Genomic DNA, 12,387 nt, shown 5'->3' with positions numbered 1-12,387 from the left:
GCTTTTTACCTCGCCAGAACCCCGAGGCCGGCAGTCTCCTAGCAGGCAGGGCGGGCGGCGGAGCACTCGCGGTTCGCGCATGCACCGTGCCCGGGCCGCACCGCCCAGGCCACGGGAAAGCGTCCCGCCGCCGTGGTCCCACGTGGCCGTCCATCGCCCCCGCCTCACCGCCCCTCAGGCCGTCGCCATCCGGTTCTCACCGGCGCGATCCGGTTCCCGCCGAGCCCTAAGGAGAGAAGGCAGTGCGGTGAGAGCAGGCCGCACCGCCCGCGCCCGGCTCCGCCGGTGCTCCCTCGGGCCTCAGCCATGGATAGTCAGCAGGGGCCGCGGACGCCCGCCGCCCTCAGACGAGGTGTCAGAAAAATAGATAGAGATCATCCCCGGCCCGCCCCCGTTAACGGCCCCGCCGCCAGCGCCCACACCCGCTCACCTCCTGACTGAAAAGGCCGGGTGCGTGCCCCCGCTGAGAACTTTATAACTTCCCCCGCGTCGCTATTGGTCAGACTGCCTGCCCACATGGCCAATCGCGAGCGGTTGGCGTGATCGCCCTCCCGCCTCTCCCAGCGCTCATTGGTCGCCGCCCTTCCTCGCTCCAATGGCGCGAGGCGGCGCAGCGTGGCCCGAGGCGGTGGTCTGCTGCCGCCTGATTGGCCCCTGCAGGAGGCCGAGCCAAGCCAGTGGCAGGAGTGGTTGTAGCAGAGAGTGACTGGGAAAGCGCCAATCAGCGCTGGGCCGCGAGGACTGCTGGGAGTTGTAGTCCCAGCGTCTCGCAGGCACGTCGAGGAGCGGGTGGAAGGCGGCGCGTCGGACTACAAGTCCCGAGGAGCGGCGGGGCGCGGGGCTTCCGGCCCGGGCGGCAGCTGAGCCGCTAGAGGAGCGGGGAGCAGGCCCGGGGTCGCGATGTGCCGGGGCCGGGTACCGGCGCTCCGGCCGCCGCCGCTGCTGCCAGGTACGAGCGGGGCCGGGCCGGGCCGGGCTGAGGGGAGCCGGGCGGGACCGGGACTGAGGGAGCTCTGTGAGGGGAAGGGCCGGGCCGGGCGGTGGGGAGGGTGAGGGCCGGGGGCTCTGGGCCGCGGGTTGCCCGCGGAGGGGCCCGGCCGGGCGGCCCCGCTCCGGGGAGTCGCTGGCGGCAATTCCCCCGGGCGCTGTGGGGCGGCTCGGGGCAGCGCCAGGGGATGCCGCCCGCTGCCGCGTCTTCTACCGCCTCCTTCCCTTCCCGTGGGCGGTTCGTGTCTCCGTTTCTAAACTCCGTGCAGGTGCCAGCGTGATTTTCAGGTGCGCAGGGGAGCTCGTGTGTCGCCTCTGGTGTCGTTCGAGGTCCCCGGTGAATCCTCTCCGCGTCTTGCTTGCTTTACCCCGGCTGCCTTGCCTTCGCTGTCTGGCGTACCTCATGGCGGGGCGTGCTGAGGTCTGTCTTTTTCAGCTCCATTAGTTGTCTGACTTAGGGCACGTGTTGCTGATGGTTCTCTCTTGATTTCCCAGTAACCTCATTTCCTTATGCTTTGGTTTCACAACTTATGCAATACAGGCTCTTTGGCGGTAGATCTACGTAACTGCCCTAAGACCATCGCACATCTCAGAGCAGGCAGTGAAACCATCTATCATCTTCTCATTTCAAACGTGCTATTTAGTTCTGCTGTATCCTACTGCTAGCTCACAGCTGCTGTTCCTCTGACAGACTTGCTGTCAAACACTGTTCTCCAGTTTGATCTGTGACTGTGACGTGATGATCCTGTTGTGTTGCATAAAAACCAGAAGTGAGGACCTTCTTTCAGTTCAGCTTGCTTTTGAGCTACATTGGTATCAAAGACGATGGCTCAGACAGACCCCACTGGGGGCTGATAAGTGTGTAAGAAAGCTGATAGATAAGTTAGCCGGGTTTGATATGTACATAATGAGCTAGGTCCAGGCTATTGTACCCGCCAGGTGGTAGGTGTGTTGTGAAGAATTCTGGCCTAGCAATTATTTTTTTCAACTTTGACCATGTTGCCAAACACTTTGTTTTAATCCCAGCACTTTAATTTTGCCTCAAGGTGTGTTTTCCCCCCAGTGAGACATTCTTTCGAGTCTGTACTAAGCAGTTAGCGTTCCTGTTACATTTTGGCTTCGAGCGTTTGTATGTCAGTGACTCTTGCTTACAGACGCAATGATGTTCATTGGGTTTGTAGGGAGAGGGCTGTGTGAGTGAAGGAGGGCTCCAGAAAGCCCTTGCTGAAGAAAAGTAGCATAAGAAAGTCAGCCACTTCCTTGCTGACCTTTGTGTCTCCCTGGGAGCTGTGCGCGGAGGGGAGGTAGTTCACAGAAAGTGCATTGTGGTGAAGATAACCCAGTGCACCACCAAAAACTGGGCTGTACAGACATCTACTAACTACAAGTCCAAAGAGCCGCCCATCACCATTGACAGGGAGCGAGAGAACAGGCAGTGCTGTCCTGGTTGCGTGCCTGGGAAGCGGAAGATCAAAGAGTTCTGGCATTTTCTAAGCATCAGGCAGGGAACTGCCACTGTCTGCTGGGTCCCCCTGCAAGTCCTGGGGTCCCCCACCCTGGGCACTGCTGTTTCGAGTAAGGCTGAGAAAGGCCAGGGAAGATCCAGCCGCGACAGTAGAGAGAGCTCCAGCTTTGCGGTTTGGTTTGCTGCAGCGTGCAGGCTTGGTCCTGAGCAGCGCTGAGCTTTGCAGCTTCAGTTGTCTTCAGCTGGCATTCCGCACTTCGTCAACTCATGGGCTGAGCATTTGCCTGTTCTGCGGGACCTTCCTAGCCCCAGCTAGCCATCACTGTGGCACTTCATGAAGTGTGATCATACCTGCCTCATGTTGTCTCAGCCAAGCCCAGTTGTGCCAGAAGAAAGGCTTTTGTGAGAAAATCCTTCCCCGTTTCACTAAATACTAGGATTACGTGGACAAGTTCAGTCTGTCAGAACTCTTCCCTCCTGATTTTTATGCCCCTTGTCTTCCCTTCCCTGGCTGTACCACTTTTGCCGTGGGCATGATGAGGCACGTACTGGCACGTCCCCTTGCCCATGGGTTGGGTTGGGGGATATAGCGGCTGCCTGGGGCAAGGGAGGAGGCGGGTGGCTGCTCACAAGGATTCATGTCACCCTTCTTTCAAGCTCAGCAACTCCCCAAGGAGTCCAGGGCAGCGGCACCCCAACATACCCATTTACAGACTGCTCCCACTCTGCCTTTAGCACAGCCTGAGTTCAGAGCCTCATCAGAGTTACTTTGCTGCTTTTAATAAGGTGTAAAAACTGCAGGAGGTGCATTGGGTGCTGGAGTGGGGTGAGAGCTCTCTGTGCCGCGCCTGCTCCTGGGAGAGCCTCAGCCGTGGGAGCACGTTGTTCTCCTGCGTGGGGTGGGTGTCCCTGCAGTAGAAGTCCCCCACTGTCAATGTTTATCTTTCAGGCAAGCTGTGCTCACTGGCCCAAGAAAGCTCTGCCTTTTCGTGGCAATTCTTCTTAATTGTATTTACCACAATTGTCTCTACAAGCAAAGACTGTGTTGCTGTTTGGTAGGCTGCTTGATATTGAGTATTATGTATAGTTTAGGAACTATCTAAAGAGAGTGAGAAATTCAGACTCCCTTTAAAGTAGGTGATGGACTGTCCTCTCCCTGGATAATTATCTGATCAGAGGAATAAATCTGTGTGTGCGAAGGGAGTCATTGTTTTTTCTGCACTAGCCTAAACCTCTTCAGTCTCAGAGCAGCCAGGGAAAATCTGTGAGGCAGTACAGAGATTGGCTAAGCTGTGGGATTTTCCAGCTGAATTTACATATCGCCCACTGCTCTGCATGCCTTTCTGTTTACATCACTTAAGAGCGATACACACACACGCACACAGATAGCGGAAGAGACGTTTAGACCGAGGAAAAGCCTGCCCACAGCTTAGGAACTTGGTCATGGTGGCGTCTTGCTGGGCTTTGCTGCTCCGTGCCGGCTTGGATGGCCGATGGTGAGTTTCCTCCAAGGTAAAGCGTTTGTCCTGTGCGCTGGATGTTGGGGCTGTGTCAACAGTGTTCCCCGGGAGGCTGCTGTGCTTTAGCGTTTGCGTACAGTAGTGAGGGAGGAACTGTTTTCATACCTGTGTTTAAATCTTTGTGAAGAAGCAGGAGGTATCTGAAATCCAACACCAGTTTTGAAGTGGGTACCTGTTGCCTGTCCAACGAGCTGGAGCTGCGTTGTCCTGATTTCGTGACCTTTGCAAGGACATGTAACGCTTCACCGTGCAGCCACCCAGCAAGTGTTTCCTGAGGTTGCCTCTGGCGGTTTCAGAAACGGGAAATCCTTGATATTCTTTAGGTGAAGTTGTGAGCAAAGAAGCCAGGTTTGTGAGAAGAGGCACTACCTCTCACTGCCTCTCCCTTGCATCCTAAGTCGTCGTGGCTATGGTACTGTTGCTAATGGTACTTTGGGGGAGTAATTTACATATAGCTTTCCTAGCGTGGTGTTAGGTGGCTGTGGGACGCTGATCGGTGCTTCTGACTGAAAGTTGTCAGTAGATTTGCCGCGGTGGATGTGTCCATATCCACTGATTTCTTCAGGAGTCAAGGATTCGGTGCTTGTTTATCAAACGGCAGGACATCACTAGTGTGATCGCATTTTGCCCAGCTCACGTGCTACCTGTAAAGCACTACAGTTTTCTCCCTTTCTCAGTTGCTGGTTAACACTCCCTGAGCAGTGAGTGTAGCTGTCTTACGTTGTGCTCTCCTGCTTGTTCTTAGTGGTAAAGTCCAAGGGAACTGTACAAAAAAAGAGCAGGTGGCTGAAATTTACTGTGGGTTTGTTTTTGTTGTGGGTTTTTTTTTCTTTTGTGAAGCAGCTGATGCATTTCAGATGGATTTTTTTAAAGTGATCTCATTGCACCCAGAGAGCAAGCATGAGCGTGTCATGAAATTTCAAAACTTTGGAGGATGTTGGGGGTGGGAGCAGGGGCTGGGAGTGATACTTTGTGCGTTTTGAGTAATGATTATGGGCTCAGGTTTCTTATGACTTTAATCTGGAAGAATCCCATAATGTGACAGGAGTGGTTAAACCTTTCCAGAGAAGTACAGCCACCCGTAAGGCAAAGCAGTTTGAAAAGCCCTCAGTGACTGCACAGCAATTAGGAAAAAGTAGAGAAGACAACTTTGATGGCCTTGAGTCTAGTGGGATGGCTTCAGGAAGGGAGAATGCAGCAGGTGAGACAATTATTCCTCTGCCTTCCTTGGGGGACATGGGGTACAGCAACTGCTAAAAACTTAGTACATTTATTGGTGTTTAACTCCTTTCCCAGGCCAGCTCAGAGCAGGCTTTTGAACTTTGGTAAACTACCAGCCGAGGGTGGGACTAGGATGGCTGAGGATGGATTAGTTTCTGTTTATCATGGGCAAGTCTCTCGGTCACAGCCTTGCTGGAGTGCTCGTGTTGGCACTGCGTGGAGCAGAGGTGAGAGGTGCGGAAGGGATCTCAGGATCTATTTGTACAGGGGCTTTCTGTGCGAGCTCTTGCTGCTCCTGAACTGATCAACCAAGACTGAAGCCCTCCAAACAGAAGCTTTGCTTCCTTATGTACTGTCCTGCCGGGACAGGGGCTGAATCTCTCCATAACCCAGACTTTGCTGCTGATCTGGCATGTCTTAGAAGTTTTTGTTTTTTTTAAATGAGTTGCAAGCCCATCTATCTACTGGATTCCTGCAGGCTGGATTGCAGCAGGGAAACCAGCAGCAGAGCCCCAGCTAGCCCACAGGACCCCATGGAGTCTCGGCAGCCACTTGCTTGACAGAGAGAACAAGGCTGAGGAGGACCAGTTAGCACCAGTTCTGGTGTGATTTGTGTAGGTGACTATTCGCAGCTTATGAAGCATGGTATCTTATATCATGACCTACGTTGCACAGAGGACATGGCCATTCCCTCTCAGGAAACAGCATCAGGGCTGAGATTTTTGTCTTGGAGGCATAGGAGGTTGTTGGTTTGGGGGCTTGGTTGTTGTTTTTTTTTCTTTTTTTCTTAAACAAATCAACAATTTAATAATGTGAATGTCTGTTCTTTGAGTGAGGATGTGGGAAAGACCGCAAGCTGTGAAAGGAGTGGCATGCAGCCCTGTAATTTAGGCCAACTTTTAAAGCACCTTTTGATTAAGAGCCTTGTGTGGAGGAGCTCTGAGCCTGCTTCTGCCAGCCTGCCCACCCTGCTGCGACCATGGAGGTACTGAGCCAAGACAAGCCAATCTCCATTGCGGAGGTCAGGCACTACCGAAACCTGGTCTGGGGCCTTATGCATAAGAAAAATGATGTAGTATGCGGATGCTTCCAGGTTTCCTAAAATGGAAGTAAAGCTTCAAGTGTAGCTTTTGTGTCATGGAAACAGCATTGAACATTGGCCTGTGTTCCAACTTGATTTTACGTTTTTGGGAAAAATGAGATGCTTTGTTCCACCAGAGCAATCGCTTTTGATCGAGTTACAAGCACATTTGAAAGTTACTGCTTCAGGTTTTAACATGAAGTATTGCAAAAAGTTTCTCTATCCCAAGGACTCATTGCCCTTTAGGAAAAGCACCTCGTACAAAATGATTTCCCTTTCTGAACTGCATTTGCACAAAGGAATGACAGTGTTCAAACAGCTGTTGAATGTGCTCTCTCAGCTTTGCAGTCAATTGAAGTGCTGGTAAAAGTAGCAGCAATTAAAAATGTCACTTTATTTTTGTTGATGACAGCTCAGTACAATTATAGTCTCAGTTTAAGTAGCTCAGAAAAGTTTGTATGACATTTAAGAGCAATGCAAAAAACTTGTAAACAATAAAAAGATTCTTTCTGTTCCACAGAAGCAAAGACCCACCAGATGGAAGTGCCAGGCTCTGTTGGTAAGGCTGAACTTGTGTTCGCGTTTTATGTTCTAGCACTGACTGCACCTCTCAGCACACACGACTGGCCTTAGAGAGGTCACCCTATGAGTGTAAGAAATGCCTTGCAGGTCAGAGCATTGGCCTGCCTAGCCCCAGTTCTGTCTTCAGCAGTTACGAAAAAGGATGCTATTAATGAAGAGCACACAAATCTGACTACTTTCTGCCATCTATTTGCCTCCTGTTTTCCCACCACTCAGAGCAGTTGGATTAGGGACTCAATCCCATTGATCGTTTTGTTTGTTAGCCCTGGAAATTTCTCAAACTACACTGTGGCCTTCTTCCGAAGCAAAGAGCAGAACTGCTACAGCACTCGGGAGACAAGTACATCAAGGTTTTATGTAGCACCCAAATGACACCCTCGTGGTTGTTCTTCACAGTTTTTGTAATGCTGCTCAGAATTTTGTTGGCTTGTTTGTCTGCTGCTGTCGTCTGGGCTGAGAATTGCGTCCAACTGTCCACGGAGACTCCTACGTCTCTTCCTGAGATGTAGCTGCCAGATGTAGCCGCTCAGCACTGCATAGGGCAGCTTTATATTATTTTTCCCTAGGTGCATTGCTTGACATTTTTCTCCGTAACAGCTCATCTGCAACTTTAACGTCTTCTCAGCTTTGTGAGGATCTTCTTGTGTTTCTCACCATCAACATGGTATTTGACTACTCAAAAGACCTTAGTGTTATCTGCAAACTCGGCGGTTTCACTGCTCACTCTTTATTCAACATCTTCATCTGTGACCTTGGAAAAGCTTATTCAGCAGAGGTTCTTGGGGGAACCCTTGTGTAGTCTACTCTAACCTGAGGAGTGACCATTGAGCTCCACCCTCTGCTTCCTGTCCTGTGACTGCCCTGAGAGATGTCTGTCTCGTTGATCTGCTGTAGCTCACACACATTCTTATGGCCCATGTTTTACAAGTCAGACCAGATGCTGATAGTCCATGTCACCATGTTCTTTAAGCCCTGTTAGTGCAGGTTGCAAGCACTTAAGAAATGAGTGCTATTTCCACCAGAGACGCTGACCAAGAAAGCCAGCGTGACTGTCCCATGGTCGTCTTTGTAGAAGAGTTGGCATTTGAGCTGATGAATCTTGTCTCATTTGTGCTTTGGTCTGAGATGTTCCCTTGCAGGTTGCTGTGGGCCACTGAGAATCAGTTCACAGATAGGTAGTGTGGGCAACACCTTGATACTGCAGAAGGGCAAGGTGGACAGAGCTACTGGACTTGATTTACTAGCCCTGTTACCTCCCCCAGAAGAGCCCTGGCTGTGTGAGAGCTTGTGATGCAGCTGAGAAAGGGGGTGTAGTCCACAAACGTACACCCCCTGCCCTCGGCACCTGCTTGCCTTGCCTTGCCTTGCCCTTGTCCTGCTGAGCTGGGCTGTTGGAGCAGCACAGGGCATTTTAGCTTTTAGAAGAGTATTTCCCCAGTGATGAGCCAGTACTCTCAAGGATGTGTAACCCTTCCCGTTCTAGCTGTGGTGGTGCAAGAGAAAAGAGAAGCTTGTGTCTTATGCTGTAAATACCCAGGCTGTGAAATAAGGAAATTCACATCATCCACAGCTTGTTCCCACCCAGAGCAGGATAACCCCATGCCTGCCTTTCTCGCGAGGCAGCTGCACGCGTTGGCCTCGCTCTCTAGCAAACGCTCCTGCTGTGAGTGATTTTGCCAGGCCAGCAATTTCTGCAGGGGTGAATAACCTTAAAGACAGCTTCAACGAACTGAAGAGGGGGAAAAAAAGAAGAACAAAGCAGATGTAAGACGTGTTGCTGAGCTTTATGGGCTGTTGATTGCGTAAGGCGAAGGCGCTTGCAGGTTTCTTGGCAGAGACACACTAAGCGTGTGTCTGCCAGACGCTCCCCAGCAGTGCCGTGTTTCACCTGCGGGATCCAGTGCTATGCCCATGTCTCGCCCTGGAGAGCAGCTGGAGCACAAACCTCAGCAGAGCCATGGTGCCGGCAATAGCGTGGTTCCTGTGTGAGGAACTGGCTCCTAATTGGGACTAAGCCGGTTATGTGATGTTTGTGAAGGATGAGATACTCTGCTATCCCTCTTCCTCATGCCACGTCCCCTCTTAAAAGCCTCGGCCTTGATCTTGAGGTTGGTTGTAAGGATCTTTTGCTGAGTGTTGTGAATAGCTCTGTGTGTGTGTGTACGCTTTGAGGGCTGAGAGGAGGGGAGACCCTTGAGGTACTTGTGCTGGTCCCACTAGACCCCTGTTGTGGGCAAACTCTTCAGCACGGGCCAGAGGATTAGCGGAGCCACTGGTCCCAGGGGTGATTCCCCTCCCTGCTTTGAGGTGCAGTGACAGGGTTGTCAGTGGTGTGAAATAGCTGCCAGAAAACCGCTCCTTGCTGATCCTGTTGGCCTCCACAGGTGCAAGAAAGAGCACTGATTTCCCCTGCTATCTCTGCAACTACCGGCGGTTGGGTTTTTCCTTGCCTGGAGTACTAAAGTAGGAATCTTAAGGCTTTTCTTCTTGCTGAGTCTCAAAAGCCTGACTTAATTCCTGTGGTGTGCAAATGCTGAAACCTAGCCTTTCCTCTCCCTCGCATCTGGTTACTATCAGGCATGTGATTTAGCAAATAGTGGGTCCCCACAGCTTCCTTTTTCCAGGGCAGATTTTTCCCCCCCCTCTTTTTTTACCGTCAAAACCACTAAAGTTGCATGTTAAAAAAATAAATAAGAAAAATTAACTCCAGGCAAGGAGAGTCTGGATCACAGGCTGGGTTCCCAAGCTGATCTCCAAATGCTTGGGTCCATGCGTGCCCCTCAGGTTTAGAGGGCAGCCCTGTGCTGTTGTGCTGCCGGGATTCTGGTACAAGTTCTTTCAACAGTTCTTGTCCTTTTCAAAGCAAGCAGAGTCTGTCCTCTCACTGCAGGTGTCAGGGTGCCTCTGCAACCTGTAAATCATAACCTGACCCCATTAAGTCCTCAGTTGGAAACCTGGGAGAATGCTTCCAGCATGAGGGCTTCTGACCTGCTGCCGTGTGGAGCTGCTGAAGATGTTCAGGGGTTTTCTGGAACCCCTTTGTATTTGGTCCTCTGAGAATGACTTAGCAGCCCAAAAGATTCTGCGATTTCCAGTAAATCTTAGTTTTCCTTCTAGGTCACAGAGCGCGTGTGTTTTGTAATACAGAATATTGGATGCTTTCACTGTGTCATGGTCTGTATCTCCTCGGGACGCGGTTCTGCTTAGATGCCACAGGCTGAGGAGCTCTGCCTGCAGTCAGAGCAGGGGCAGGAGCTGCCCGTGGCTGGGGCAGGGTGCCCCAGGGAGGGACACAAGCCACCTGGGAGGGATGCTTGTCCTCCGGGCGTGGGAGCACAGGGTGGCGTAGCTGGCAGCGTTCAGATGCCAAGCCAAGGTTCAGAGATCTGGTGACTTTTTGCAAGTGCTACAGGAAGCTGATATTAATGTCGACAACACCAGCTCTTTTCTGCCTCCTTTTAACTTCTCTGGTAACAGTTGGAAAAGGCCTTTCTCAGTACCTTTTGGAAGAGAGCTTGAGATATAAGGAGCTGTCAGACAGTGCTCTGGAGAGATGTCTGCTCTGTTGAAATGCTTCCTATATATGGTGCTTGCAGAGATTTGGGTTGAAATCAGATATTCATGCAGTGGCTGGTGTTCTGCAGCCTGGCTGATATTCCACTCCACGTTTTTTCCATTGCTCGCATTCCTCTGGCTTCTGCTCAGAGAAGACACTAAGCAGGCTCCCTGCTGCTGCTTGCAGGTAGGTTGCTCAGCCAAGCTGCGGAGTGCAGGACATGCTTATAAACAATGAGTGGAAAATCCCGGTATTCCAGCCCGTGTTCCTTTCCTCACTTTGGATTTATCCGAGATCTGTTGAAGTTGGAAGGCATTTTGCATCTGTTTCAATTTGGGACAGACTGAAACTGGAGATGTGCCTTCTTAATGCCTCTAGGCAGTAAGCAGTTTTGTGGCCAGCTGGGCTGCCCTGTGAGCCACAGGGCAGTGGACACCTCCTAGCCTGCACAGAAGTTCCAAAGGCAATTATTTAAAAGGTCATACTTATCCTTGGCTGGCAGACCATAAGTGGTTGCAGTAGCTCAAGTGCCTGTTTGTTGCACGTCTGATCCTACGTTTAATGATATTACAAAACTACTCAAACTGTTAGTTGTCCTCATGCTTGGTTTTTCCTGCCTCTTTATGCTACAAAGTGAGTGCCTTCCCATTGCTTTTTTGAGTCTCCATCTGTTATGTTTGAAGGCAATACATACCCTGAAAATGAGAAGGGGGTGAAGCTTTTGCCTGGGTCTCCAGACAGCCTACAATCCTCCGTAAGGATGGGCTTCCTCTCTTTCCATCTGGGAGGGATTGTTTGCCTTAAAAACCCAGTAGGAATACTTGATATTCCAGCTTCCCGTAATGCTGTCCTGGTGGGGGAGGTGGGAGCATATCCCTGCTCTTATCTTGTGAGTAGCGCAGGATAGAGGGTGTTGGGGTAGACGCTGCTGAGGTTCTCTGAAGGAATCATGAATTCGTAGCCTTCCTGAAAAGCAATTCCCTCTATTTCCCCCCTAACGTGGGAGGAGGAAGGTGCTGAATCCGGAGAAGGGAGGTTGGTGAGCTTAGCTGTATCGTTAGAGATAGGAAACCTGTATAGGAGGGGAACTGTAGGGATACATGCGTGTTATTAGACATGAGATAATGCAACCTTGAGACATGAAATCACGGGAAATATGGCAGTCTGTCATCACTCATGGAAGTACTTGCTGTACGTTATTTATGAGCACTGCATCATCTGGAGGTCCCAGCTAAGGTGGAGGCACTTTTGTGCCAGATGCTGCACAAATATCCAGCTGAAGATTCTTTCATCTTTGAGCTTTATAGTCCAGATATGCTGCGCAGAAGAGACAAACTAAAGAGACTTCAGGAAGCTTAAAGAGAACTAAAGATACTTCAGGGAGGAAGCAGAGAGCCCCTGTGACTTGCCCAAGGTTGTGAGGAGCTGAGTGGGGTTCAGCTCTCAGGGGGCCATGACCAGTGTGTTACCCAAAAGCTCTGTATCCTCTTTCCCACCACCCTCCCTCCCTACGCCTTCTGCTGTCCGTGCTCTAAGGAACCACTGAAAGGAATAAAAGGATCCTGATAGCCAGCGCCAAACTTCTCGCTTGCTGGAACCTGGCTTTAAACTCGGCAGGTCTCCATGATGCAGCAGCACAACACTACTTCATTCCTGCTGTTCTTGAGACAACTCCAGCAGCTCTGCTTAGCATCTCCTAAGGGATCTGGCATTTGCAAACGGCCAGGACAGCGCTTTCAAATGTGTGGAAAACATTATCCAGATTCCTATTTTTAAGACGGTCTTGGGTTTAGTTTTGAGGGTTTTGTTTGGTTGGTTTTTTTTGTTGGGGTTTTTGCTTTTAGTTTTAGACTGTAACTTATTTTGAGAATTTAGACCTGAGTGATTCCCTGGGCTGTGCTGCTGCTGTGCTCTGGCAGTCTGACAGCTCTCCGATAAAGAACTGCAGCGAGCAACACGAAGTGCTGTGTCAGGC

General features: G+C 51.0%; 1 protein-coding gene and 1 non-coding gene across 6 annotated transcripts in view; one reads left to right on the top strand and one right to left on the bottom strand.

The window, feature by feature from the left end:
• Positions 1 to 295: 295 nt before the first annotated feature.
• Positions 296 to 386, bottom strand: LOC134520247 (small nucleolar RNA SNORD60). Its single transcript, XR_010072392.1, has one exon. It is a non-coding gene; the product is annotated as a small nucleolar RNA SNORD60 (small nucleolar RNA).
• A 436-nt stretch (positions 387 to 822) lies between these two features.
• The window catches only part of TRAF7 (TNF receptor associated factor 7), a 35,708-nt gene continuing 24,143 nt past the window's right edge, over positions 823 to 12,387 (top strand). For 2 of the 5 annotated variants that reach the window (XM_063344111.1, XM_063344107.1), the window contains exons 1-2: positions 841 to 949; positions 6,795 to 6,833. The gene's annotated coding sequence lies outside the window, so the exon portion shown is untranslated. Of the gene's footprint in view, positions 950 to 3,820; positions 3,965 to 6,794; positions 6,834 to 12,387 lie in introns of those variants that run through there. The other 3 variants (XM_063344108.1, XM_063344109.1, XM_063344110.1) reach the window with 3 other exon arrangements.

This window comes from Chroicocephalus ridibundus, chromosome 8 (genome assembly GCF_963924245.1).
Source record: "Chroicocephalus ridibundus chromosome 8, bChrRid1.1, whole genome shotgun sequence".
NCBI lineage: Eukaryota > Metazoa > Chordata > Aves > Charadriiformes > Laridae > Chroicocephalus > Chroicocephalus ridibundus.
Note: the sequence above shows the minus strand (reverse complement) of the source record. Positions and strands in the feature narration are given on the sequence as shown.